Source organism: Chelonoidis abingdonii, chromosome 3 (genome assembly GCF_003597395.2).
Source record: "Chelonoidis abingdonii isolate Lonesome George chromosome 3, CheloAbing_2.0, whole genome shotgun sequence".
NCBI classification, from domain to species: Eukaryota; Metazoa; Chordata; order Testudines; family Testudinidae; genus Chelonoidis; species Chelonoidis abingdonii.
Window position 1 is genome coordinate 212,268,163 of NC_133771.1, and position 21,796 is coordinate 212,289,958.

At 44.7% G+C, this 21,796-nt stretch overlaps 1 protein-coding gene across 3 annotated transcripts in view; it reads left to right on the forward strand.

Annotated features, from left to right (window-relative positions):
* The window catches only part of SLC24A3 (solute carrier family 24 member 3), a 357,605-nt gene that overhangs the window by 189,159 nt on the left and 146,650 nt on the right, over positions 1 to 21,796 (forward strand). The window lies entirely within an intron of this gene.

Sequence of the window (21,796 nt, forward strand, 5' to 3'; positions counted from 1 at the left end):
CTAGATACCAGGAGCAAAGGAATTTTCAGACTGGATCAGCCCTGAGGTCCATCTGATCCAGTATCCTGCCTCTGACAGTGTCCAGCACCAGATGCTTCAGGTATATGACTCCCCACAGTAGGCAGATGAGGGGTAATCTGTTCCCCCATGAAAGTCTCATCCTAATTCCTGATAGATATTGTCTTAAACCTTAAGACATGAGCCTTTCTCTCCCTTCCAAATACTGTTTTAGCCTTAACTTCACATTGTTCAAAGAAACGTCCAGTCTCTTTGAAACTTGCTAAATTCTTGTCCTTGGTGACTTCATGTGGCAATGAGTTCCACAGACTGATTATATCATGTGTGTGTGGAAAAAGTTCCCTCCTCTTGATTTTAAAATTGTTACCTTTACTGCGGGTTTTCTATGTTGCAATCTCTGCTTTTATGTTGGGAAAGTGGATCGCGCCTTCTGGAAGTTGCCAAGATCAAATAAGAACAATGAAAATAACCTTACATAAGTCAACTATATCAGGACAGCCACTCCTAGCAAGTCATCTGGTGGTGGCTTGTCCTACCTTCTCACATCCTGGGGCTGGTGCAGGTGCGTATACAGTCAGGGAAGCCTCCACCTCTCCAGCATAGCACAATTGCTCAGGAAGGAGCTGCAGAAACCTATGGGGACCTTGTGTCTGTCTGCCCTAACTAATGATCTGTAGAGTCATTCTGACTCTCCTGGCCTAATGCATATTTATTTATCCACACTAGAACAGCTTCAAGGCTGAGGATGCCTCCCTCAGCCTGTGCCATAGCCTAATGGTTAGGGGACACGCCTGAGAGCGGGGAAAACCCTGTTCAAATCCCTTCTCATTAGGCAAAGATAGGAATTGAACTAGAGTCCGCCACATAAGGGTTATAAGGAGGCGGCTGCCACTTTCTGCCTTCCCACAGTTGTTTTGTGTGGAGTTAGGCAGGCCAAATAGATGGAGCCCTGCAGGTGAGATAGACAGGACAGTGCCTGTCTTCACCTGGTTTGAGGATTGCACTGGGCCTGGGGCGTTAGATAGGTGTCTGGGTACCTGCCTGAGGCAGCAGCGTGCATACAGAGGCAGAATCATAGGTACCTAGGGAACTTTTACAGTGAAAGTGTAGATGCCTCCTGAGTTAGGTGACAGCTGAGTGGGGCCTAAATCTGGTGTTACATGGTGAAGTCCCTCTGTTGGCTTGGACCCAAGTGACTTGCCAAAGCTCACATACGAAATCAATGGTCTAGAACCCACTTATCCCAAATCCCCATCCAGTGCCCTGTCTTCCTGCTCTGTCCAATTCATTTCAGTTTTTTATTAATAAAAACTGCTCCAATCTCACTCCACCTTTGATCTATCTTAACTGGCACTCTGCCCTCAGTAACACTGGATATCTTCAGACAGCTAGGAATAGTTCAACACAGCTGCATTCAGCCTGACTAACCAAAAAACAAACAAACCCCAAACAAAATATACAGCCCTATGTGATTAAGGAGTTGAAACTGCACTATGATTTATATTCAGGCAGTATGCCATAGCTCCTTTATTCTTGCCATAGTTAATTAAAGGGCTGCTTTTCTAAAGTATGCACCACAAGCAGCCGGGAAGGTGTGAGCACATGCACAAACAGAAACATTTCAGAAGAGCAATATATGTGATGAGTGCAATTGAGGTTAGAGAGGTTTATGTGAGCAATAATAATGTCAACCAGCTCTTATGCAGCAATTTTTACTAGGTCAGTTTCACTATCCCCATTTTACAGAGGGGAAAATTGAGGTACAGGGAAGTGAAGTGACTTGCCCAAGGCCACCGGATGCATTAGGAATAGAATCCAAGTCTCATGAATGCCAGTACAGTGCTGTATCCACTAGTCCACACTGCTTCCCAATTGTTTGCATGAATACACTAGGTGGGATTTTGGGTCCCACTATGGCTCCAGGATGCTGCTGCAGCCATAAAAGCCCATTAGGGTATGTCTTCACTGCAGGGTTAACCCAGGATCTTACAAGGACATTGCCTAAACCCTCCTCCCATCCATATACAAAACCTTCATACTCAAATGTGGTGGTGCTTTCCATGCAGGCTGGTTGGCCACGTAGGTTACAGCCTGGTTGTTGCTTTCATTCCCGCTGGAATCCACCCACTTTGCAGTGAGGACACAGGGTAAACTGAGTGCTGATAACTCTCCAATACCTTCTCACAATTCCCTCCCTGTGCTGAGAAGTACAGGTAGCTCTCCGACAGCGCATGGGGAAAGAATGCTAAAGTGGCTCGGCTTACTGCAGCACAGAGAATCATGGGATGTGTTCCTAAAAGTGCCTCATCCACCCAAGTGTGTTGCTGGGACCAGTAAGGACACAGTAACTCCGGTAGGGTTTTTCAGTGTGGCCACTCACAGGAGGCCCTGGCTAATCTGGGTTGTCAGGTGACAATCACCTGAGTTCTCTCTGCAGTGAAGACATACCCTTAGGGACTAGGATTGCCAGCTTCCTAATCACACAAAACTGAATATCCTAGCCCTGCCCCTTCCCTGAAGCCCTGTCCCCACTCACTACATTCCCCCTCCCTTGGGGGCTTACTCTCCTCCACCCTCACTCTCTTTCAGTGGGCAGGTCCAGGAGGAGGTATGGGCTCTGGACTGGGGGTGCTGGCTCTGGGGTGAGGCCAGGGGTGAGAGGGTTGGGGTACAGGAGGGGTGTGGGCTCTGGACTGGGGATGCTGGCTCTGGGGTAGGGCCAGGGATTAGGGGGTTGGGGTACAGGAGGGGGCTCCAGGTTTGGGGGAAGCTAAGGGCTGGGGCGTGGGCTAACCTCGCACAGCTCCCGATCAGTGGCGCAGCAGGGGGGCGAAAGGGAGCGCTAAGGTATGCTGCCTCCCTGTTCTGACACCACATTGCATGCACGCCGGAAGCGACCAGCAGGTCTGGCGCTAGTAGGCAGCGGGATGCGGGGGCAGGAGGCTCCGCATGCGCTGCTCTCGCCCGCAGTCACCGCCCCCCCCCCCAAAGCTCCCATTGGCCCGTTCCCACGCAGTGAGAGTGTGGAGCCAGTGTTCGGGGTGGGGGCAGTGCACGGAGCTCCATGGCCCCCCCATCTAGGAGCCAGACCTGCTAGCTGCTTCCGGGTACAGCGCGGTGCCACAGGACAGGTAAGGACTAGCCTGCCTTGGCTCCACAGCACCACTGACCGGACCTTTAACAGTCCGGTCAGTGGTGTTGACCAGAGCTGCCAAGATCCCTTTTCAACCATGTGTTCCAGTCAAAACCAGACACCTGGTCACCCTAAGAGGGGATCAGGGGAGAATCCCCCCCAGCAAAGGTACTGCACAGGGTCCCATACAGGGAAATACTGGTGGCAGGGACAGGATGAGAATGGGAATGCAAGGACATCCCCATTGCACAGATATTCTGTGCTGCTGCAGACTACAGGACAGCGCATATCCAGAGAGGAAGGAGAACCATAATGTAGAGTGGTTCCTGGCTGCTCCACTTCGTGGGAAGCTAGTGCTGCTCAGAATCAGCCAAGTGTCAAGCTATCCAGAGAGACTCCCGGGCGTGAGTGCCAGGCTCATGGGCAGACTGTCCAGTAACAGGACCACTCCCCCCACAAACTGGTAGTATGTTCTATAATTCAATTTCACCATCCGAGGAACAAGTGTGAACTCCTAAAGCACTATAACAGCCTTACCATGGAGTCACAGAAAGTTTCCACTGGGCACGCCAGTCTATCTTGCAACCCAGACAAGCTTGTCTCTGTGATAGATGGTCCCTTACATCAAAAATCACAACAATATTCAGGGTACTTCCAGTCCCAAAGGACCAGTCACTTACCCCAGGTCAGCTGTACTCAGATCTCAAACCAAAGACAGCACTCGTAGCCAGTCCTGTAATAAACCATCTAAAGATTTATTGACTAGGGAAAAGAAATGTGAGTGTTGTTTACAAAGTTAAAGCAGATAAACATCCACCCACAAACGAGTTACAGTCTTAGGTTCCAAAAGATAATAGAAACTTCTATAATAACTAAACTCTATATGTCTGTTAGGGCTAACGCAAGCTAAACAGCTGGAGACCCCTTGCTTATGCTTAGAAATCTTTGGCCCTCAAAGTTCAAGCCTATAGGGATCACAATTTCTCCCTAACAGGCATTTTTATTCCCTTCCCCCAGTGTTCAAACTGTGATGGGACCAGGTCTTGTGGATGTAACCACTTCAGGTGTGTGGGGGAAGCAATCTACAAAGTGCTTTGTCCCCATTGGCTTGTTTGACATCTGTAGACCTTCTTTTGTTGAGGAGGAGATGACACCTATTGTGGTAAACTGGTATTTCACACTTGGTAATACTTCTTCCCTGACTGGGGGGAATTCACAGTCTTAGCAAACATTTTTACAGTCACAGAGCAAACATTTAAACCAAGGGTAGGCAACCTTCAGCACCTTCAGGATAATCTGCTGGTGGGCTGCGAGACATTTTGTTTACATTGACTGTCCGCTGGAACGGCCCCCCGCAACTCCTAGTGGCCATAGTTCACCATTCCCTGCTAATGGGAACTGCGGGAAGTGGTGGCCAGCACATCCCTGCGGCCTGTCGCTTCCCGCAGCTTCCATTGGCCAGGCACGGCGAACCACAGCCACTGGGAGCTGCAGGGGGCCCTGCCTGCAGATGGTCAACACAAACAAAATGTCTCACGATCTGCCAGCAGATTACCCTGATGGGCTACATGCCGAAGGTTGCTGATCCCTGATTTAAACTTTACCTTATGACATGGGACACAGATATTCTAAGCAGGATTAATACGTGCAGCATCCTATAAGCGTTCCATAAAGTCTAACTACTAACACACAAATGAGCCCGATTGGATTCCAGCTGTGCATTTGTCAGTGTTCACTGAGTCCTGGAGCCTTGGCATGGGCTGACTCTGGGTCTGCCAGCATCACGCCAGGCAGAAATGCAGAGTTTTGCCCTCACTCCATTTGAGCTGTGTCTTTCAGTAGTGTGCCACCTACGGGAAACAGCACAGAATCTCAGCCTCAGTTAGATGTCCAAAAAATTAGATTGTCAGAAAGTTAAGAGGAAAATGTATCCGAAGTGTACACAGATCAAAGTCCCCTTTGCTCGTTAACTCATGTTCCCTCCTAATTCTGCTCTGGTTTGTGCCACTACCTCTGCTTCTGACAGCTCTTTCCTTCCTTCAAGCAAATAACCTCTCTGATAAATAGAAAGCCAGTGACATGGGAATGGTGGGTTTTTATTGATGCTGAATCGTGTATTATGTTAATTACCTTAAACAATATTAAAAATGTTTCTTCCAATCTCCTTTCAACTTTTCAGAGAGACTGAATTTGTACCTTTGGAAAAAAGTCTCCCTCTAAGAGAATTTTAAAAAAGAGTTTTGATGAGAAAAACAGGGTTTCTCCTTCCTTTTACAACCACTTACAGTAAAAGCCTTTTGTTCAGTGGGATTTGTATGGAAAGGTTTTTCAGTTCTTTCCTATTACTTGGGCTGTGCAATAGAAGAATTGGAGCCTTTCTCTAAGGAGTTATTTGTTATCGGAATTTGTGGATGTTCATAATGCATCAGACATGGATAAGCAGATAGAGCTTGCCTTACTCAGGGATGAGTAAGGGGTCTCTTTTGTGTGCATATAAACATAATGAATTTAAAGTCTGTTATCTCTGGCCTTTGCTATTATGGTGCTGAGTAAAACTAGACAGCTGGGAAATCTTGCCTCTCCGGTCGTATAAAGTATAAGTTTCCTATTCAGGTAGGGCGCGTGTGTTACTCATATTGAAGTCAATGAGGATTAAGCATGTGCTTAAGTTAAGTGCTTTCCTGAATCCAGGCTCCTCTTTCTAGTGGTGTGTGTCAAGAGAGAGCAGAGTTTATAGCTGTAATATTCTGAGGTATAGAAATGCTGGTATTGAGCCAGGGCTGATTTCTGCCCATCTCGGGCACTGGGCATAGTGGGATTGGGGGAGGGGGAGGAAGATGAAAATTTTTGGAGTGTTTTTTGTTTTAAACTTTTTAGGCAGGCAAAATTACATTCACGTACATCGTTCACTACTTGTTACTTATTCAGGATTGAGTTATGTGACTCATGGCCAGAAAGGGTTAAACATCCTGCGAAATAAATAACCCTCAAAAGAATGAGGAGATAATGTTTGTGTTTTTGTGTATTTACATATATATGACTAGGGTCAACGATGGAATCAAGACTCCCTGTCTATGCTGTATTCTGATAGTTCTGAGAGCCAAAGAACATCCTAGCATTTAAATGAATTTAGACACTGGATATCTTGGTATTCATCTCTCTTTGAAATATTTTGCGAATGGTGGAGGAACAAGCAGATTGCCTTATGTCAATTCTGTATCTAAGTACCAGTGATGGACCGCCTTCAAAGTCATCCTAATTACCTTTTGTTCCCGGAGGAACTCCCAACTTGTCAAAAGACATGAAATTGTATAAAAGATCCTTGGGTCCTGATTCTGTCATCTCAGATCTGCTTAAGCTTCCTCGGGGGCAGTCTGAGTCAGAAGACTGAGGTCCCAGTTATGCTGGTACGCCCTGAATATGAACATTAGACATTGGACTATAACCTATAAACTGTTTCTGAAAGAACTCTTTGCAGCTGCAAAGCTCACCATCTCTGCTATGAATCTGCACCTAAATGAATTGAATTCATGTCTGTATGTATATTTATCTTTTAACCATACTCTATCTCTTTTGTTTTTTAATAACATTTAGTTTAGTTAATAAGAATTGGCTGTAGCATGTATTTGGGTAAGATCTGGAATAGTCAGTAACCTGGGAGGTGATGTGTCCGATCCTTTGGGAATGGTAGAACCTTCTCTTTTATATGATGAAATAAGATTTTCAGGGATCTTCAACATATTTGACGTGAGTTCTTGGATGGAGGCCTGAGGCTGAATCACTTTAAGGAAACTGTGTTGTTTGGACTTCTGAGTAACCAGTGAGGTAATAAAGAAGCTCTTTTATGAGGGCTTGGTGAATCTAAGTATTGGAATATCCACCAGCTTTATGGGGATTGTCTGCCCCATTCTTTGCAGTTCGCCCTAACTGAGTGACCATAGCTGGTCCCCGTTGGGACCCTGGTCACAGGTTAATATTCAAAGAACAGGGCTAAAGATTCTGGCTTGCTGGCTGGGGAGTCACCCTCCTCTGAGTATGCTAAAACTTAGACTAAACTTCTAAATGCCTGTCCTCTTCTTTAGCACTTCTCTTGGTATGCAAGCTCTTCCGTTACAGGGACAGACCATGTTTCACTGTGCTTCATTTCCATAAGAGGAGAGATTGGAGAAGGTGGCTATTGAAAACTGCTCAGCTGTCTGAATTGTTAGAATAAGTCCCAAGGGAGAGGGATTAGTAAGCAGAAAGAAGGCAAGGTGTTTAAAGATACAGGAAAAATGCATCACGTGGCTGTGTGATTTGTCACCTAGACAGTACTTAGACATGTGTGGTATGTGGAGCTCTATATTATCGGTATTGCCATCCCTGAGTGTTCAAAAATCATGAGTCAGGCCCCCCAAAATCATGAGATTGGCTTAAAAAGCACAAGACTTAAAAAAAAAATATGTGCGGGATCCCTTTATTTGCCATCTGGCTTTTGAGCTTTCAGGGTTCACGTGTTCTCTGCAGTCACAACAGCTAGGAAGTTTCAGTTAAAAACAAAAAAGCCCACTGAGATTTCTCACGTAATCACCTGACTCCAGGAGCTGGGACTTTTAAGAACAACTTCAAATATGGTGAGATTCACCATACAATCACAAGACTTGGTATAACTGTGTTTTACATACTTAGATACATACACTTAAATTTTAAGCTCTTTGGGGCAGGGGCTAATCTTTTGGTTCTGTGCTTATACAGTGCCTAGCACAATGGAAGCTTTGGTCCATGGCTGGTGCTTCTAGATGTTCCTGCAATTCAAATAAGTAATAATAATTATTAATAATAAAACATATAAGGTCTGATTCTTTCTGATACTCAAGCCTCTGTGCATCATTTTTGGTAGTGTAAAGGGGCTGCAAATTACATGTATAATTACTTTACGGCCACGTCGTACTGCTAAACAGTGCAAAGGGCATAAATGTAATTGAGAACTAGAACGAGATGATGGGTTGGTAAAAGCCTCCATAGCCGTGTTATGTGGTTGGGTTCAATGGAAGTGCGCATCAGACATACATGCTAAAAAAGCCACAGGTGCGAACATGCCAACAGCTGTAGCAGTGCAGTGCATCGGGACATGCTGGCTTAAGATATATCAGCCAGCAAGAATCACAAGGGCTTGTTCCATTCTCAGTATAACATTTCTGCTAAACATTCAAAACTGCAAGCATGAACTCTGACTGGCTGGAGATAGGACTAACCTTATTTCATAGCCATACACATAATACACGATACTGATTTTGCACACGCATTTAACCATTGTGCAACAAAAACAACAGGGGAGAAAATGGAAGCAGCTATAAAAGAAGCCTAAGAACAAAAGAAACCCTTTTGTTCGCTCTCCCGGTACCCAGGACTGTATGTATTGTGTGTATCTCCAGTATTTCTCTGATCAAGCAGAGCAGTGAGCAATAAACCGTAGAAACGAATCCTTGAATAAACTCACTGCAGTCTGAACATCTACAATAAATATTTCATTTTTAGTCATTAGAATTCATTACTGCAGAGGTACAGAGAATCCGATCTGATCAAGCATTGTTAGACAAGAGTCAGGCCTTGTACCATTGTTACAGTGCATGGGATAGAGCCAGCAATGACTCTTGGGCCGGGGGGGCGGGTGCTGCATGATTTATAAACGTACTCAACAGCACTTTGCTATTTCAGTTGTTTGTTTTCAGTAGTTGAACGTGGAGATGCCTGTAAAACATTAGTAAGATGATTTATGGTTATATGGAAACATAGCTTGGTTTCTTTAAATTGTAACTCATGTCACTCTAAGGTAAATGCCACCCTTCTGTCTTCCATGTAGGAACATTTTCCCCCACCGCAAGGAGTCAGAATGCAAGAATTTTAACATTTTTAAATATATTGGGGGTACTGACAGCAGGGCCGCCCAGTGGAGGGGGGGGCAAGTGAGGTACTTTGCCCTTGGCCCTGCAGAGGCCCTGCGAGCCCTGGCCCAGTGGCGGCCCAAGGCTTAAGCGGCATTTCATCAGTGGGGGGCCCTTCAGTGCTTCCGAAGGCGTGGAGGAACTGAAGGCCGCCCCCGCCCACCCCCGCCGCCGAAATGCCGCCAAAGACCCGGACCACCGCCGAGTGAGTACAAGCGCCGCAGCTTTCCCGCTTTGCCCAAGGCCTCCTGAATCCTCTGGGCAGCCCTTACTGACAGACTCTGGGGACTGGTGGTGGAATCTCCAAGAACAACAGTTCTAATGTAAGCGGGGTTGGTTACAGTGGCAGTAGCATATTGCCAGCCAGTGACTGATGTCTTACAGCAGGGGTTGGCAACCTTTCAGAAGTGATGTGCCGAGTCTTCATTTATTCACTCTAATTTAAGGTTTCATGTGCCAGTAATACATTTTAATGTTTTTAGAAGGCTACTCCTATTACGTCTTATATATATAACCTAAAATAGTAGATGTTGTAAAATAAAAAAGTTTCAAAATGTTTAAGAAGCTTCATTAAATTAAATTTAAATGTTATCTTCGCTTTCGGCCCCTCAGCCTGCTACTGTCTGTTGCTGATTCACTAGGCCCAGCTGCGTAGCGAGAGCTGCGGCTGGACCCCGCGGCAAAGTTCGTCAGCAGAACCCAGACCAGCAGACCGAAGCCAGGACCCAGAGGGCTGGCAGAGGCTGGAGTCAAGCTGGGACTGGTATGGGGGTAGGTGTCAGGGCAGGAATGGATTGGCAGGTAGGAGGGGGTTGGATGGTCCAGTTCCGACATGAGTGTGTTTTGTTGTGTGCCGATCGTTTAGTGGTCAGTGACTGCCTGGATGATTCGGTTGTTAGTACTTGGGATGAGAAGAGTCGAGCAGTAGCGCTAGTATATGTAAGGAGGGACAGAGGTCACGCAGTCCGGCGGTGGTTCGTTGCAGGCTTTAGGCAGAACGGCTTGGTGTAAGTTGTGTGGAGGGTCGTGGTGGTCATGTTAGGGCGAGGGCTGGGGTGCGCCCCAAGAACTCCCAACCCGTCCTGCTCTTGTGACCCTGACTACCCCTCTGGGACCCGCTGCCCAACCACCTGCCTCCTCAGTATCACCCACTCCCTATCTACGACCCTCCCTATCGTTTCCCAGACTGACCTCTCCCTACCTGTCCCTGACTGCCCCAACCTATCCACACCCCCGTCCCAGCCAGACCCGGACTCCCAGCCATCCAACACTCCCTTTCCCTGAGTAGAGACCCCCAGAATCTCCCGAACCATCCAACCCCACCCTGCCTCCCCGATTTCCTCTCCTGCCCCATCTCTCTCCAGCACCCCTCAAACAGACCCTTCGATCTCTATCATCCACCCCCACTCCTTGTATCCCTGACCACCCTCTTCAGAGGACCCTCCGCCTCACCCTTAATACTGCCCCCTCACAGGACCTCCTTGTCCCGGTCCCCCCCCCTGAACTGCCCTTGACTCCATTATCCACCCCATGAGCCCCCTCACAAACCCGGACTCCCATGGCCCATCCAACCCCCCTTGTCCTGGACTGCCCCCTCCAGAGACCCTCACCCCTAACCACGCCCCCATCCAACTCACCCTGCTCCCTGTCTGCCCCCACCCCTATATAACCCCCCAGCCCTGGGCCCCTTACCATGAGGCTCCACACAGAGCTAGATACGCTGATCCATGGGATCACACAGCCCCGCCCCTCCAGTTGAGCGGGAGCATGTCTGCCTCCCTGCGGAGCCAAACACTGCCCCGCGGTAGCGCGCAGTCCCTTCCCCCAGAGCGCTGCGCACCGCGGCAGGGCTTCAAGGGAGGGGAGAAGGCGGGGCAGGGGCCCGCAGTTTGCTGCGCTTGACACAGCGCTCCGACCCGGGAGCGCGGACTTCGTGGCTTGCTGTGCCGGGAGAGTGGGGCCATTTGCCCTCTCCGTGCACTTGGCTATCCTTCTGCTCCCTGCCCCTGCTGCGGGAGCAGAGGGCAGAGGAGAGCGGGTTGGGCTGGGCAGGATTTTTAGTGGCATGCTGGAGTCCCGGCAGGCTCCAGCGTGCCATTAAAAATTGGCTCTCGTGCCGTCTTTGGCACACGTGCCATAGGTTGCCGACCCCTGTCTTACAGCATGGGAATTAAGTTGGTGGTCTCAACCCAATTCCTAATGGTCGGATGTTACAAGCACAGAGCCCATCATCTTGATGGCCGGCCCCAGCAGAGAAGTCAAGGATTGAATGAGCGCAGGGACTATCCTATCCCTTCACTCTGCAAGGTGGTCCCTACAGGTCTGAGTTGTAGCACACTAGTGGGACAGCATGAGGAGATTGTGTTACTGCTCTCCATGCTCTGCCTGCCCATAAGCTGACAACTTTCATCAGTCTTTTGGGGAGCGTCATTATCTTTATTCAAATATTGCAAATAACCATCCTGTTAATTGATTTGCTGACCCTGAAGGAAGCAGTTCTAGGGGAAAACTGTGGGTCAGGTGCTCATTTGCGCTGAGGCCCATTGTGACAGAGTGTGAGTAGGCTTGGGCTGACACTACTCTGGGGACTTGGTAAGCATCCCCACATGGGGCAAATTAGAGAGATAATTGGTTAGGGATGGAATGATTAATCAATGATCATGGTGGCTCAGCTCATCAGGGGAGGACAGCTAAGAGAGAGATGGGAAGAAGAAGAAGGGGGAGAGGTAGGCTGGAGGGAAAGGCCAGAGAAACCCAGGACTGCAGAGAAGTGAGATCTCTTTTCCGCTCTCACCCTGTGGTTGGGGAGAATGTAAGAACAGTGAGCTGCGGGGAACGTGTTCTGTTATATTCACATTGTAAATAAGGCACTTGGTTTTGCATTTGCCATGTATTCTGTCTGAGGACTGTTTGCACGCAGAATCCAGGGTGAGGAAATCTGGCCTGGTGATACCCTTGGTGCCCGTCTGGCCTGTGGGTAAATGGGAATCTGGCTCTGTATGTTGTAATTGCACTAGTTCTAATTTTTTTGAATCAGAATTAGCTCCCAGTGCTATTAAAGACAATCAAGGGTTTCCATGAGCACTTGCATGTTTTATACCACTAGATTCAAACAGTTCACTCGGGTGGTCCGGCAAGGCGCTGTTCAGCTGCAGCAGGGGACTAAATGTGGAGCAATCTCCACTTTGTATGATTGAGTCCTGAAGCCAAAGTATGAAGCTGCAGTTCAGTTCAGAACTAGTCCTTCTAATGTGTTAATAGAGCATCTGGAAGCTGCTGTACCACTTCTTCACTCGCTTCACACAGCACTAGACTCTAGCTCAAACAGATGTTATGGGCTTGACGCAGGAATGACAGACTGGGTTAAGTTTTCTGGGCTGTGTTACGCAGGACGTCAGACTAGATGATTGTAATAGTCCCTTCTGGACTTAAATCTAGGGTCAAATGTAACCTCAGCATATGGCCAGGTATTCCACATCTTGTTCTAACCATTATTAGCTTTTAAGGTTGGAGCTTTTAGTAACTTGATGCACTTTCAAGGGCATTTATTCTGCGCATCCAGGGTTTCCCCATTAACATGGTCTGTACTGAGCCCACGTCCTTCTGTACCCGCACCATGCTGGGGAGCAATCAGAGCAACTGAGGGCTGAGAGCAGCTGGTGCTACTAAAAGTGTGTGTCTGAGCCCTGCCTGGGGCAGCTCCGTTCTGTGACCTCCCACTGCTGAGTGGCTATTTGGAGAACTGAGTTCTGCGAGCAGCTGGTGCTATCCTGTCCCTGTGAGTTTGAACTATATCAGCCTTTTCCCTTCTGTGACCTCACCCTGAGGTTTGTTAGCTGGGGAATGGAATTCCAAGAACTAGCTCTTTATCCTTTGAGTTTTGGTAGGGCCTATAGCAATGTCAAGTTGATAAAACTGAGGAGCTATTAATTATTACTGTTATTGCAGAGGCCTCGACTAGGTTAGGGCCCATTTTGGAAGGTGCTGTATAAGCAAATTGTAAATTTAATTACGGTATTTCCAGCCCCAAGTGAGTCAGGCTCCAAAAACCATAAGATTGGCTTAAAAATCCTGAGATTTTTGTAAAAAACACTCATTTTGGGTGCTTTTATTTGCCTTAGCTTTTGAGCTTTTATGGTTCACCTAGGTCACGTTTTCAATCTCTTCTCCACATCTGCCTCTTTAGGCACCTAAATACATTGACTTCAGTAGGAGATGAGTTAGCCAAATGCTGAGTGCTTTTGAAAATCCACCCTTGAATTTCCTGGCTCTGTGTGTTCTGGTTCTCATTTACATGAGGGTTTGTCTACACTGCTCCGCAGTTTGGACTACAGGGTGTGAAGAGTAGCAAAGTGAATAGTGCTGTGCAGTAACTCTTTCATATGGGACTCCGTTAATGCAAACTAGGAACCTTTCGGTTTGCAGCTGCAACGGCCACATAGGGGAGTTACAGCGGAGCACGTGGGTACGCACTGCTTTTTGGACCCCGTTGTCCGAACTGTTGGCCAGTGTAGACGTAGCCTTAAACACCTTTTCCAGCTCTCTAGCAACGTAAAGCGTCCTTTTAATGAACGTAAATGCCATTCGCATGAACCCTGAAAATAGTTGATAAAAAAAATGTCATCAACATATTGTTTTGTAGTCTAGGTAATTGTATTTTTAATTAGAAGTTTGGTAAAAATGTAGAATTCAGAATTTTTCAACCCTAATTCATATCCACTTTAAGGGCCATCTGCTCTGCCATAATGGTGTGGAGGAGCCTTAGGGCGATACAGATAATAAACTGGCTTTTTGCTCCCTGATTGATTTGAAATTACACAGGCAAAGAAGTTAGTTTAGAAATACGCTGAAGTCGCTTTCTGGTTCCTGAGTCTTCTGCCTAATTTGACTGCAGAGTTTTGTTTATAAAACATAGACTGGTGGGCCAACAACCCTAGTGTTTTATTCCCTCACCACTGGAGTCAATGTCAAAACTCCCATTGGCTTCATTTGGGACAAGAGCAGGTCCCAGAGTAGTTAGCCTGGTGAGAAAAGAGTAAAGAATTTTGTTTAAAACCCTATTGCAGCTCCAAGAGCTATTGATCTGGTAGAGAATGTTATTCAAATTTTTGCAGTGACCTAGTTTTTCATTTAAACTGAGATAGCGAAAGGAGAGTTGACCTGAGTTCATAGGTTTCTCGGATATCAAATGCATTTTTTTATATACTTCTCACACAGTCCCTACAGCTGGTGGGTTCCATTGTTTGTAATTAGATTTGACAGCTCTAAAAGTAACACTGCTAATATCTTTTTTTTTTAAGGCAGAAGGTACCCTCTTGGTTACATGAAATCCTAATGTCATTCATCCCATGAAAACAAAGAACCCTCTATACTACAAATGTAGGAATCAGTACTAGTTCCCTTCAGTAATGCAATTGTGCTATTGTGAATCCAAGGTTTCTATGGAAACCTCTACAGCTCACTTTGTCTTGGGAGCTGCATTTAAAAAAATTTTTTTTGGAAAGGAACCATCAAATAAATGGGGGGAAGGGTGGAGGGAGAAGAGAGGTTTCCAGGTTGGTGAGAGCGAATATTTTTGGTAATGTTCAAGTGACTGATGAAGTGTCATGTTCTTTGTGCATCTGTTCTCCATAGCAGCGTGCAAACCCCTCGGAGGTCGCGCGCTCTCTGCTACTCTGAACAAAGAGGAGGTTCTGTAATACTTTTCCGTTCAAGGGATTTTCACTTGTAATGCAGATGATTTTGTGAGGCAGTTAAAGGTTAGGAGAAGAAAAACAAGATTCTGATTTAATAAACGACATGCTGATTTTAAAAAATGGCAAAAATTCATTCCAGCTACCAATTTTATTTTGACTGAAATATAACAGCTCCTTACCAAGCAAGGATAAACATCCTCATCACATCTTGACAAGGCAATATGCTCTTATGTGTCCTTTTGAACCTTTTTGATTAAAATTAACAGCCGCAGGATTAGTCCTGATCTCTTATATGTTAGTGGATATCAATGTGTGTGTTGTAAAATCAATAGCCGATGTTATAATGTGATAACCACCATGTTTGACATCCATTGTCTCTACTGCTTCTCTGTAGCAGCAACTAAATAAATAGTTAAAGAATTGGGGCCAGATCCCTAGTGGAGGTAAAACAACATAACTCCAATTTCATTTAGACAAGCTGAAGATCTGGCCCGTCATTATTTGTTATTAACAAGTTAGTCCATGTAATGCCATCTGGCTAATTCAGATTCTACCACTTTTAGTATCTAACAGCTCCTATGTTTACTTTTTTTTAATTGCTAATAAAATGTTGCTTACAACAGAGTGCACTTTAAAATTTGAGCCGTTCAAGCAGCCAGTTCTCTCTGAGGACATCGCCTTTTCATTTTTCGCGCCTTCAAAAGAAAAGTTAATTGCGGGCATTTCTACACTGAAATTCACAGGAACAATAGTAATAAGGGCCCAGTACTGCTGACTGATATCGAACCTAATATCTACATAGAAAATGTTCATGATCCTGTATGGAAATCTTATTCTCCTGCAGAGTTTGTAAACCAAGCTTCTTGCAGACATTAAAGGCCAGAATCAGTGCGACTGGACAGAAACTCAGCAGAAGTAATTTATTCTGTGGTTTCAGGTTTATTTAAAGATTTTTCTGGTACAATCAAAATAAAAGACTGGCAAAGTCTCTGCCCACCTTCTCTCCTTGACGCTGCACAATCTGAAGACACTGTAATAAACTAAACACCCAACATGCAGTTCAAACAGGGCAGCTGTTGTCCGAGTAGCTTCCTCCATTTCTTCAGAGAAAGGAGCTCCTTTTTTTGTAAGACATTGCTCGTATCTGTGTTCATCTATACCTGATTCATCCCCCCAACATCCTCTAACAAAAAATGCAGCAGATAATTTATGCAAATTTGCAGTCTTCTGTAACTCCATGAATTCAGATACAAACCAATCAAAGCGCTTGCCTTCCGACTATGTCTTGATAACCTAGTGAGAGACATCTTAGAAAAACCTTGGTAAAGAGGTGTTGTGCCAGAGAGGTGGGAGAGCTGAATTTGGATGGGATTAAATGTTTCTGTTATGCACAGAAGGAGTGAGGGCTGGGATTCCGCATCCCTTTCCAGTTGCTTGCAGCTTGCTCTATTTTTATGCTCTATTTTTTTCCTACCTGCCTGTACCTTAGTCAGTCTCCTTGAATGAGTACAGACACTGGGTAGGAGACTGAATTTTTATTATCTCCATGTGTCAAAAATAGTCATGCTAAATTCTTTTATGCCTATGTGTGCGGGTGGGGTGAGTAGCTGCTTGTGGTTAGTGAATCATTATGTACATTCATAAAACCATGCCTGTCATGTTTCCTTTTCAATCCCTGGTAGTTGTGATTGATTGTGAAAATCTCTTGGAAGGAAGATGTGATGTGAACGTTTGCCTTTCAGATAACAGCACCTTAGCTGAGGAAAATTGAATCATTTAAGATAGTTTTCACATCATTGCCTTTTATTTTTGCCTTCCTTGGTGTTGGGTTTTTTTTAAACTCCAGTATTAGTGCTGGAATCTGTTTAAATAGATTCTTAGACAGTAAATTCTTTGAGGCAGGCAATGTGTCTTAATATGTATTGTACAGTGCCGAGCACAAAGGGGGAGGGAGGGGAGATCTTGATTGGGGCATCTGGGTGCTACCACAAAATAAAATAGTAATCATAAAATACCCATTGTGTCATCTACCTAAGGGTCACAGACATCAGTCCATATAAAAGGCCAAATTCTGCCGTTTGAGGCATTCATGTGGCTTCATTTGTGGCCCACAGAGTGGGTATAGATGAAGTGTACAGCCAAGTGTGCTTTGTCCTCTGATTGCTGGAGACAGTGAGTGATACCTGGCAGGATGTTTGCCTTTGCCGCAGATTGCTTTTAGTAAGGTCCTGTTGAGTAACTATGTAATTGCACCAGCTCTAGGTTACCCTTCAGACTATGTGCGCTAATGGGCCTGGCTTTGCCAATTGTGAGTATATTGTAGCATGGGGCAGTGAACAAATTGTGCTTGCAAGCTACTTCCCTGGTTTCATTCACCTGATGCCTGATGTGACAGAAAGACTGTCCTGTTTCACAGGGTTCTACTGTCTATACGATTTATTTGTCGTAGGATCTCTTTTCCTACACTGTGGGCTTGTCTTCATTGCAACAGTTAGCATCAGTTAGTACACACGAGGTATTCTGGAGTCAGAGTAGAGCCATCACGCTGCAAAACATCACCACGAGCTCGTCTTATTTGCAGGGTTAGCTTGCTCTGTAACTTGAGTTGTGTCACAGCCCGACTCCCGTCCACACACACAGATCTTTAGCTCCATTTAAGTGGTGCTGTAAACTCCAGCAATGAAGACAAGCCCATAAAGGACTCAGGGCATGTCAGCATGGGCTTGGGACTCGGGGTATATAATATACCTGAGCGGCCAGCCTGTACTGCCGCCTCTGCAGCTGTGCTGTCACAGCTATTGTTATTCAAGCTAGCTAGATCAAAACTAGCTTAGAGATGTCTATGCATGCTGCAGTCACACCTCTGTTTGCACTGTAGATATACCCTCTGCAGTTTTGCTGATACTGCCTCTTTCATGGAAAGACTAATATTAAGATCTCCTCTGTACTTTTATGCTGGCTCACACCCTAGTTTGATGATAACTTTGGCAGAATGTAAGAATGGCCATACTGGGTCAGACCAAAGGCCCATCTAGCACAGTATCCTGTCTTCCAACAGAGGCCAGTGCCAGGTGGCACAGAGGGAATGAACAGAACAGGTAATCATCAAGTGATCCATCCCCTTTCACCCATTCCCAGCTTCTAGCTTATTACACATTATAACATTGCATTTTTACACTCTCTGAAATGTGTTATTAGAAATGCTAAACTTTATTAGAAAAGTGACTATGTGAAAATGGCATTTTTTCACCTGACAGCACTGCTCTCTGTGTGTATTGAGTCCTCGCTGCTTACGTTAGTCACATTAGGATGTAGCTTTTACTCCTCTTACGTGGCAGAGGTAATCCAGCTATGGGAGAGTGAGCTGGATTGTTTTTGATGTAATCATCTACAGAATTGTTAATTCAATTCCAACTGTAGAACTTTATTAATGACAGTGATGTGAAAGCCAAGAAGAACATAGCTTGATTTTTGGACTCCTGGTTGAATGTGTAGGGTTGTTGGTTAGCAAAAACGACAGCTTTTTATTTGTTAGCTGATCAAACTCAATCTGGGGTTATTGAGCGATACGACACATTTGGAAGGCCATTTCGACAACTGCTTTTCAGCATATAACTGAAAGCTATTCCGGCAACCTAACAGGCTGACAATCTTTAAATGCTTTTTAATCCAATTAACACATGTAGCATTAACACAGCATTTCATTAAATGAAAGTAATTTGCCTTTATTTGACTAACAAAACTACATTTGCAATACTAATCAACACATTATCCATCTCTTATTACATGCCTCCTTAGACGGGGGTAGTAATTGTCTGCTCACCTTGGAAATACTTTGGCTAATCCCGCAAAATACCTTATTTACTGACAGCAAATCGAATGATCTAAGCAAGTGAGAGGTGTGGGTTTTGTTTTGTCTTGTTTGCACTCTAGTTAGTCGATAGTTTTCCATGACACTTGTTATGGTATTGGAGAGAATCAGTAAGTCTGTATTATACTGTAATAAAGTCTGGACTTGCATGTGGGGCCGGTAGAGGCAAACTGCAAACCATTGATATATGTACATTCAATACGCTAGGCCTCATTCCTCTCCTCCTGCTGTAAGGAAGGAGGGAAGCAAAAGCAGGTGCAACATGGATATAGGTGAGGAAGCAGTGGCTCCACTCCATTGGCTGCAGGCTTGTGACCGAGGTTGCAACAAGACAATTTAACCCTTTCAATTGTACTGCAATTAGTGTCATTAGTGGCTTGCAACACCAGCATTTAATTGGCCCAAACGCATTAATACAGATTTTAATCTGTTTCTTTTCAGTTTCAATATTAAGGATACAGATTCCTAAAGAATCCACAACCCAAAGCAGTCTGACCGAGCAAAGAGACTAGGGGCCGAATTCTGATCTCAGTTACACTGTTGTAAGCCCTCTGTTTTCAATGAAGTTATTCTAGGTATACATTGAGTCACTGAGATCAGAAACTGGGCCTGTTTTTTCTCATGATGGACAGTTAAAATGCATCTGATTTGGTATTTCTTTCCATCATATTATTTGAAATAATTATGTCTCTGCAAGAAGTTTCTTCATGGTTCACTTCTACCAACAGATGCTCTCTTCTAAGCTAATTAGACCATGGAGTTTGCCTGAATCCTACAGCATTACTGCAGAGTAAACATTCATATTCTTCATTCAGAGCAATAATAACTTTGCCTTTGAGTCTGCTGCAGGGGAAAAGCTATTATTTGAAATGAATACAGAACGTCTAATGGAATCTTTTCTCATACAGGCAAAAATACATCTAAATATAGAGCAGCTGTTATCTGTGCAGAGGCTGTTTACTGGACTCTGCAACTGGGGTTTGGTTTTGAAAGACACACCAACCCCACACAAACTAGCATGCAAGCTTTGATTAGGAACAGTAGGAGTAGGAGCTGGAACTCTTACCAGTGATATTGGCCCTGGGCGTAGCAACCTGAAACAGGACTTATTTCCAGCAATTTATTTATGCACCGGAATGCTACTGAATTGAAGACATAAGCAGCTGGTAGTGTCTTAGCCCTTAAAAAGAGGTCACACATGTTCAAATGTGATTTGCTGGCCTGCTGGCTAATCTTGGTCAAGGCACTTACCGCCTTGTGCCTCAGTTTCCCCATCTGTAAAATGGGGATAATGATCCTGCTCTCCTTTGTAAAGCACTTTGAGCTCTATGGATAAAAAGTGCTGTATGAGAGCTAGGTATTATCAGTGATTACAAAAATGAAAGAAATAATAATATTTAGTCCTCATAATACTTCTAAGTGTCAGGTAATGTTAAGTGCATTTACCTTTTTCCTGAGGAGTAGCTTGGCAATCACCAGCACATGTGACATACTCACTTGATGAATAATGTAGTGTTGGAGGTTGCATGGCGCCAAGCTGCTCCTCTCCAGCTATGTGTTTCATATTATGGCCGTGCGGGGTGAGGTCGTAGTGTCAATAAGTACATTCAGAGTTCTTTGCTATTTTTCAGCATAGTTTGCTCTGAGAACTAACAATGCTCCTGGTAGAGCTAGTGTCATACAGAAAGAGTCTTGTTCACCTTGGGGACATGGAGAAATGTTTTTGGTAAAAAGGAATTTGGTTCTGATCCACAAATAATAAATTCAGGGCAAAGTTCAGAGGTGAGATCAAGGGTGTCTATAGTGACATAATTTGCACCTTTTTCATGCCTTCTCAACATGTAAATGATACCATGTGACACACCTTAGATCATCCTCCATTTATCTAAGAGCTAGTTGAAAATCAGAATTTTTGTCCCATGGGAAAGGTCAATATTTTGACATTTATTTTCACTCTGAATCAGGATGAAAAGTCAAAATTTTTCATGGCACAGAAGCTCCTGAAAAATGTTGGCCTAGAAATGTTGAAGCATTTTGCTTCAACTTGGTTCAACAATTATCCACCAAAACTGCCATGGTTTCTCATAGTAGAGTTGAAAGGATTCGATTCTTAGTTTTAAATATTGGCAAATGTCAATGTCACCATATAAACACACTCCAACAAAATATTTCTATCCATGACGACTGAAATTTAAGGATAGGCAAAGTAAGAAAAGTTCACTTGAGAACTTACTAGAGTCAAAATCCAGTGATTTGAGCTTATTACAAATGGGCTAGTGAATGAATAGTGAAAACAGGTAGGATTTGTTGATTTAAGGGTTTTTACTTTTATTATTGTGACACAATGTTGACAATTTGTGTTTTAATGATTTATAAAGCTTTAACTTTTTGAATCTCAGCATCTACTGTCATTAAATAATTCTGACTCACTGCCCCCAATTTCACACAACTGTGAAAATTCAAATCACTATAATTCTAAAAAACGCTTGCAACCTATCATTTTGCTCAACTGTGAACATTTACACTGATAAAAATCTAAAAAAAATGCTTAAAATAAACATTGATATTATCCATCGAAATTGTTATTTAAAAGAAACCAACCAAATTCTGCCACGTCTGTTCATGGGAATTGTAGTTCAAGTACGTCATGCCTCATTCTCACTGGGCCATACCGCTTTTCCCATGATACACCATGGTTATGTGACTCCCATCATGCATCATCTTGGTTCAACCAGAGGAGAGACCTATGTGAGCTTGGGCAAGGCACTTTGGCCTAGATCCACAAAGGTATTTAGGTCCCCAGCTCCCTGGGGCTAAGTACACTAAGTTAACTAAGTACAATTGCTAGATGTGAAAAACAAACAGGACCTCAGGGAAATGTCCTTTCTGCCAAAAGAAGAACTAGTTCGAAAGTATGTAGGCAGGTACATGTGCAGATCTTTTATTGCTCCAGAGGGAGATGGGGCCAAGCAGCCATCTGTTCATCAGTACGGCCCAGGGGGTGATGCTATATTTTATAGTGCTGTTAGTGCTATCCTACCATTGGAGCTGTGACATCTCCCCCACCCAGCAGAATACACAGGTGACAGTTCCTGTCACTCGTGGAGAGGAAACTTCCTCTATTGTACATCCACCCATGATAGCTGTGGGTGTC